Here is a 7,910-nt window from a genome sequence, read left to right as displayed (position 1 = left end):
CATCTGTGATGTCCTTCGTAAATTTTCTGAAAACCAAAGATGAAGAGAAAAATCTTAAAAGCAGTCAAAATATATATATTATATACAAGAGAATACAAGTGACCACTGACTTCTCATCAAAAGTATTTGTATTTCCAAAGTCTGTGTTTTAGCATAATGCAATTTTAGCATAGTACCAGCTAGAAAAGACAGTATAAGCATCGTGTCCATGACATGAGGCCCTTAACAGAATTATCAGGAATTTTTTCTTCAGTCCACCCTTCAAAATAGATCAAAGGACCAGTTACTCCACAGTGAACTGACTAAAACCTACTTACTTAAGAAAATAAAACCGTGCCTTCATTATATAAATAAATATATATTAACATCAGGTAGTCATACCAGTCCTTAAAAAGCCAGGATAAAAAGAACTGGTAGCAGAGAGTTTAGAAAAAGGAGAGCTGATTAAATTGGATTATCATCCTGATAGCCCCTTTTCTAATCTCTTTTCAATGCTGCCTCCCTGGGGGTTTATTTTCTTTATATTCTTCGGATAACAAAAGTGTTACTTTCCAGGTGATATCGACCTGATCTAGGACTAGAGTCAGATGACTTAAAAGAAAATTTATAACCCTCCTCAGGATCAAGATCAATGTAGAAAAAAAAAAAGAAAGGTTAACAATAGACATTTCTGAAATTGAAGTTTCATCAGAGACATTCAAACAAATGAACTTATAGACGTATTTTAAAGCTACCTTCACAATGGTTGGAAATAGAAAGCAAACATCAAATAAAAAACATAAATCAGAAGTGGAATTGAACAGGTTATACTGATTCTTATAAAATTTAACAACCTATAAGGATAAAAACATCTTAGGGAACCAAAGATAGAACCTCTTAGAATGGCTGTATTCTCAACAACATTTTACATTAAAGTTATAAAACCTGATTCTTACAATGGCACTGGACTGAAGGTCTTAAGCCTTTGAATTCTCTAATCTCTATTTCCTGTCCTGACTTCTCTTCCTAACTCTAAACTTCCATTCACCAGTGTCTCATGGTCACAGGAAGTATGTTACTTACTGAAGGGCATTTTCCTAACTTCAGTGTTCCCAGCACTGTTGTCTTATGTTTTGCCATAACTGTATAATCCTTCTACTAATACTTCTTATTAGTTTTCTTTGCATTGACTCACACTTGTTTTACTTGTATAAAAATTAAAATTATAGCTACAATTGGAAAAACAGTATAACTGGCCATCAATAAAATGATAGATGGATAAAATATGAAACATGATTATTAAATTCTAACTAGATTTTATTGTCTTCTAAAGTCTGAGACATGATCTCTTGGACAAAACAAAAAGTGTGATGTTAAATAACAACATCAAACTGAGGCTTTCTCATTGATATAAGAAAGACTTTTAAAGGATTAAAAGAGAACTGAGAGTTATGGTGTTGATAATGGCAGAATAACCAGCACTAGAATAACTCTCCCACAGATAACAGTCATAAACTGTGGATAAAATGTAATTAACTATTTGAAGATACTGGAGAGGGGCTGAAGCAAGCAAAAACTGGAGGGGCCTTCAAGCCTTAAAAGAAGGGAACTATACTCGCTGGATGAGATCCACTCATACAGAATGTTCCCATGTCTAGGGGAGCTAGAACTCAAGCAGAAATCTGCAGTCTTACTGGCTTGTGGTATCAGGCTAAAAAGCTAATAGAGGAACTAAAATTGAATAGTAACAAGTATGATTTCCCAAACAGAAGGATGCAAAGGAGAAATAGAGGAACAAAAATCAGCTGAGGGCTTCCCTGGTGGTGCAGTGGTTGAGAATCCATCTGCCAGTGCAGGGGACACGGGTTCAAGCCCTGGTCCGGAAGGATCCCACATGCCGCGGAGCAACTAATCCCACATGCTGCGTCACAACTACTGAGCCTGCGCTCCAGGGCCCGCGAGACACAACTACTGAGCCTGCGTGCCACAACTGCTGAAGCCCATGTTCCACAACAAGGAGTAGCCCCCGCTCTCCACAACTGGAGAAAGCCTGCGCACAGTAACGGGGACCCAACGCAGCCAAAAATAAAAATAAGTAAATAAATTTATAAAAAAAAAAAAAATCAGCTGAGACAGATAAAAAACAAATAGCAAAAATAGTGGAATTGAATTAATCACACCAATAATTACAGCAAATGTAAATGGACCTAACAAACCAACTAAAAGACTGGAATTGTCCAACTGAATAAAAAAGGAAGACCTAACTATGTGCTATCAATGAAAGACCCCCCTTTATTTTATTTCATTTTTTTTATTTTTGGCTATGCCACATGGCATGCAGGATCTTAGTTCCCCGAGCAGGGATTGAACCCATGCCCCCTGCAATGGAAGTGCGGAGTCTTAACCCCTGGACCTCCAGGGATGTCCCCAAAAAGAGACCCACTTTAATACAGGACAAATTAGACTTCAAAACAAAATGTATTACCAGAGATAAAGAGGAATAGTTTATAATGATAAAGGGATTGTTTCACCAGGAAGACATATCATTCCTAAATGTATATGAACCTAATAGCAGAACTTCAAAACACATTAAGAAAAATCTGACAAAGCTAAAGGGAGAAATAGAGAAACTCACAATCATAGTTGGAGATTTTAACATCCCATCTCAAAAACTGATAGAATTAGACCAACACACACCCACACACCAAAAAACTAGGATATGGAGAATTTGAAAAACATCATTAAGCAACTTTACCTAATTATATAATTAACATTTATAAAACGTTTCATCCAGCAACCGTAGAGTAGCAGAATGCATGTTCTTTTCAAGTGCAAATGGAACATCCATCAAGATACACATTATTCTAGGTTATGAAATAAGTCTCAACAAACTTCAAAAGGAATTGCCACTGTACCTAGTCTATTCCCTGACCACAAGATAATTAAATTAGAAATCAACATCAAGACATCTAGAAAAGTCTCACATATTTGGAAATTGAACAGCACACATCTAAATAATCCATGAGTCAAAGAAGAAATCACAAGGGAAAAAATGTTTTGAACTGGATGATGAAGAAAGTACAATGCAGGTGTCCCCTACTTTTCGAAAGTTTACTTTACAACCTCTTCACTTTTACCTGTTTTCCACACTGGAAAGAGAACCAAAGAGGATTTTCACTTTTACAGAAAAAAAAGGTGAAAAATGAAAATAACGTACAGCACTTATTTTGAAGCCAGCCTCCAGCCACCATTATAGAGGTGGCACTGCCAACCTCCTTCCCCAGGAGCTACACTCAGAATCTCAGCATCAAGCCGCCACAGATTTGAACTGTGTCTGTGCTTTATCTCAATTTATTTTGTGCACCAGTTAGCAAGAAGTGTTAAGGTAATTGCTTTTTCACTTCACACCATTTCGGCTTACCAAACGTTTCATAGAAGCGCTCTACTTTCAGATAGCGGAGGGGAAACCTGTATCAGAACAGGTGAAATGAAACAATGGCAATAGAAATCGGAATGGTGATTGCCTGTGGAACGTGGGGATTACCTGAAAGATGGCACCGAGGGATGACATGTTCTTCAATTAGGAAAGATGTGACTCTATCAGACTGTTTTTGAGGAACAGTGCTTCCATCATATCCTGTGACTCCCAGTGTTATATCTCCAGCCAAGACCTTTCCTCTGAACTCCAAACTCATATATTAAATCAGCTACTTGATGTCATTTTGAATATAACATGTCATAATAGATCTCCAATTCCCTCCTCAAAAAGCCACTCATCTCCAGATCTTTCTACCTCAGTAAATAGCATCATCATCTACCCAACTGATCAAACTAAAAACCAAGTATTAGTCGCTAGTCCTCTCTATCCCTCGTTTCTCCCTTCTAATGTGTCACCAAATACTGTTGCTTTACTTCCACAAATATATCACAAATCCATCCACTTTTCTCCATCGCCACTGCCATTGTTCTAGTCTGTACCACCCAGATCCCTCTGGATACTCCAGTGACTTCCTGAATTGTATATCTACACAGAAGCCAGAACAGTTTTTAAGAAAAGTAACTTGGATGGTTCTCCTGTTTAAAAAAATCCTTCATTAGCTTTCCACTGCTCCAGCCCTGCCGAACTCCTCCATCTCATCCTATACCAATGGCCCCCTTGCTCAATGTGATTCAGCCACGGGAACCTCAGACTCATAACCACCTAGAGTTCTTTGCACAGGCTATTCTGTCTGCTTGAAAGGAACTTTGTACCAGAGTACAAAGTCCTTCTCCGCCTTCAAGTCTAAGTTCAAATGTCACCTCCCCTCAACCCTATTATGTTCTATGTCAGGACCCTATTGTCTTCACAGCCCCTCTCAGAATCTGAAGTTTTCATGGTTATTTGTTTACAATCTGTCTCACCCACTACTCCCAACATACCCACACACATATCCAAAACCTACCTAGAATTTAAACATTAGGAGAGCAAAGACCCGATCTCTCTTTTTTTTTTTTTAATTTATTTATTTTTGTACAGCACGTTCTTATTAGTTATCTATTTTATACATATTAGTGTATATAATCCCAATCTCCCAATTCATCCCAACACCCCCCGCTGCTTTCCCCCCTTGGTGTCCATACGTTTGTTCTCTACACTGTGTCTCTATTTCTCCCTTGCAAACCGGTTCCGGTCTGTTTGATTCATGGTCCTCATCTTAGTACCATGACTGATACAGGGGTTCAGAACTTGTCACCCCAAAATATGCCACTCTGGCATTTATTTTGCATTAAAGGTACTGGAGAAACAGCCAGTGCAAGGACACTCTGACTCTCCTTTGTCCCCTGAAAGTAGCAGATAAATCTGTGATAAAAAAAGGACTGAAATAATGCCATTTGCAGCAACATGGATGAACCTAGAGATTATCATACTAAACTAAGTAAGAAAAAGAAAGACAAATATCATATGATATCACTTATATATGGAGTCTAAAATACAACACAAATGAACATATCTATGAACCAGAAACAGACTCACAGACAGAGAACAGACTTGTGGTTGCCAAGGGGGAGGGGGAGGGGGAGGGAAGGATTGGGAGCTTGGGATTGTTAGCGCAAGTTTGTGTGCCCGATGCACAGTGAGGCCAAACAAGCTGAAACGTCAGAGTTTGGAACACAGAAAAAGGTTTATTGCAGAGCCATGCAAGGAGACGAGTGGCTCAGCCCAAAAAAAAAAACCCAAGCTCCCCAAACGGTTTCACCAAAGCATTTTTAAAGGCCAGGTGAGGGGTGGGGGGGGTCGCAGGATATGTGATCAGCACATGTAAAATTCTCTAATTGGTTGATGGTGAGGTAACAGGGCGGTGTCATAGGGGTTAACATTATCTAGCCTTTGGCTCCAGGAGGCCTGGGGCTACGTGCTCATGGTCATCAAGTAGTTAACATCTTCCATTTGGTAGGGGGTTTTCACATCTGTAAAACAGCTCAGGAATGTGCATCAAATACTGTTATCCAGGTACTTCAGAGAGGCGCTAAAGCAGAGGATATGGGGGAAGGCCCCATAGGGTCCTGCTCTGTTAGAGGATTAGCAGATGCAAACTAGCATATATAGGATGGATAAACAAGGTCCTACTGTATAGCACAGGGAACTATATTCAATATCCTGTGATAAATCAGAATGGAAAAGAATATATATATATATGTACAACTAAGTCACTTTGCTGTACAGCAGAAATTTTTTTTAAAAATCTCCCCTGTGAAAGGTACCTACCTTCCCTGTACCTGGAGAGTAGAAGGCATCCTCACCACAAGATAAAGGGAATCTAGGGCCAAAAAGACTAGATAAACAAATCTTGGTACTTCCTCACCATTTACTACTTCTAGCCCAAACCTGTTTGTCTTGTCAGTTCTTCACAAATTTATGGTTTCTTTGTCTAAAAGTTAGAAAAGCTTCCTGATCTGGTCACGTTTCAGTCTCTTATTTTTGTGGGGCTTTTGTATATAGGAACGGAATTAAATTTGCCTCTTGTTAATCTGTCTTTTTATTACAGGGGAGTCTCATTCAAGAACCTAAGAAAGGTAGAGGCAAAATTATTTTTCCTCCTCTACAGTGATGTATAGTAAATGTTGAATAAATTAAGATAATACCTGGGGATGCCAGGACAGCTAACTGAGAGTTTCTTGGTTATAGTACTTATAACAAACCTATTCGGACAGTCTCCTTTTTGTTAAAACCTAGCAAGGCTTCTTTCCTTTCAGTGAAAAAGAGGCTACGTTTGTCACTTTCATTTCTGACAACTGTAAAAAGGAGAAATCACCCCACACAGCCTGGGAGGAAAAATAAAGCCTCCGGACTAGGATTTTTTAGGCTCCTATAGATAGGGAGGGGAAGAGCGAAAATAAAAGATGGACAAAGAATGAAGGAGATGTATGGAGCTGCTGAATCATCTCCCTACCTCTGGTCCCACGGCCAACAGCCAGCCCACCCACCCACCCAGATTCTTCCCGGTCAGCGAGCGATTTTAACACACACACACCCACATAGTTCCCCTATTTGCAATACCTCAGTGGCTCTCCATCTGCTACTGAATAAAAATTCAAGAATTTCAGCCCAGCTCACTTATGTATTGGTTTTTATTTGTTTGCCCTTTCCAATGACCGCCTGTTTTTCATTCCTTCTTAAAACTCCCACCATCCACCATCTACTCTATCACTTGGTGTTCTTTTTTCCCTTTTCCAAGACTTGGCTACATTTCCCCAGGAACCCATGTAGCCACCTTTACAGGCACTCTTTCTCACTTCCTCTGCCCAAGCTAAAGATGCGGGTGTTCCTGGGGCTTGTTCTAGGTGCCCTCCTCTATCCACACACTCTGCGTGATCACACCCAACAGGCTTGCCTCTTTTCTCTCCTTTCCTCCTTTACTCACCCTTTTTTGGGCTAAGTCTTTAGAGTTAGGGTGTGTCTTTCTCTTTAAAAGAAAGGTGAACAACTTCACAGGCAGAGTAAGGGTAAATGACACCCAAGAATAGTATATTTGTTTATACACTTTCTCCCTACAAGCTGGGCCACCCTAGAATTGGCAAAGCCTCCCGTCTTCGCAGTGCAACCCAGCTACAAATATCTCCCTCCCCTAGTTTTTTCACTTGGCCCCAGGCTAACTCCTTTTCTCAGAAGGTGGGCCACAAATAGCAGACAATGAGAAACAATAGGTACTCTTTTGTCTTAAGTGGTTTATTTGCATTTTGAAAAAACTTCCTTCCTACCTTCCTTCCTTCCTTCCTCTGTCTCAAAGAGCTTTTGTCTCACCAAGAAATGTCCTCTGAGAGGTCATTTTCTATCTCACTTTCTAGACTTAGTTAGGTGTTCCTTTTCTGAGCCCCCATCAAGACTTGTTTTGTTTCCCACTCTCTCCTCCTCACCCCAGCCATTAAGATCCTTGAGAACAGGGACTTAGTGTTCCCAATGCCTAGCACAAGAATGGCAAGGGAGTTTCATTTTTGAGTGCAAACTCTAAGAGATTGGTAGTGGTTGCCTGGTGGGGGGTTGAGAACAGCAGCCGCCCAACTCTAGAGCTTAATAGGAATTGTTGGGGCCCAGGGTAGGCTGCCCCCAAATGTGCCTCAGTGGCATATACATTGTTTTGAATTAAAGTTACTTAAGAAATAGCCAACACAGGAGGGACACTCTGACCCTCCTTTCTTTCTCCCTGAAAGCAGGAAATAAATCTCTCATGTGAAAGGTATACTTCTGATAGGGATTGAGTAGGATAATCAAATAGTCAGCTTAGAAACCCCATTAGGGGATTGTAGATAGAGAGGGAACTTCAGGGGACTTTGGGAGACCACAGTAAGATTATTGGTCACTCAAGAAAGTAATGGGAAAATCCTGAAACAATGTGGGCTTGCTTGACTCATAAAGCAGAACAAGTCACTTAGCATCAAAGCCAGACTGGCTT

Source organism: Balaenoptera ricei, chromosome 7, assembly GCF_028023285.1.
Source record: "Balaenoptera ricei isolate mBalRic1 chromosome 7, mBalRic1.hap2, whole genome shotgun sequence".
NCBI lineage: Eukaryota > Metazoa > Chordata > Mammalia > Artiodactyla > Balaenopteridae > Balaenoptera > Balaenoptera ricei.
The sequence above is the reverse complement of the archived record's forward strand: the minus strand, read 5'-3'. Positions refer to the sequence as shown.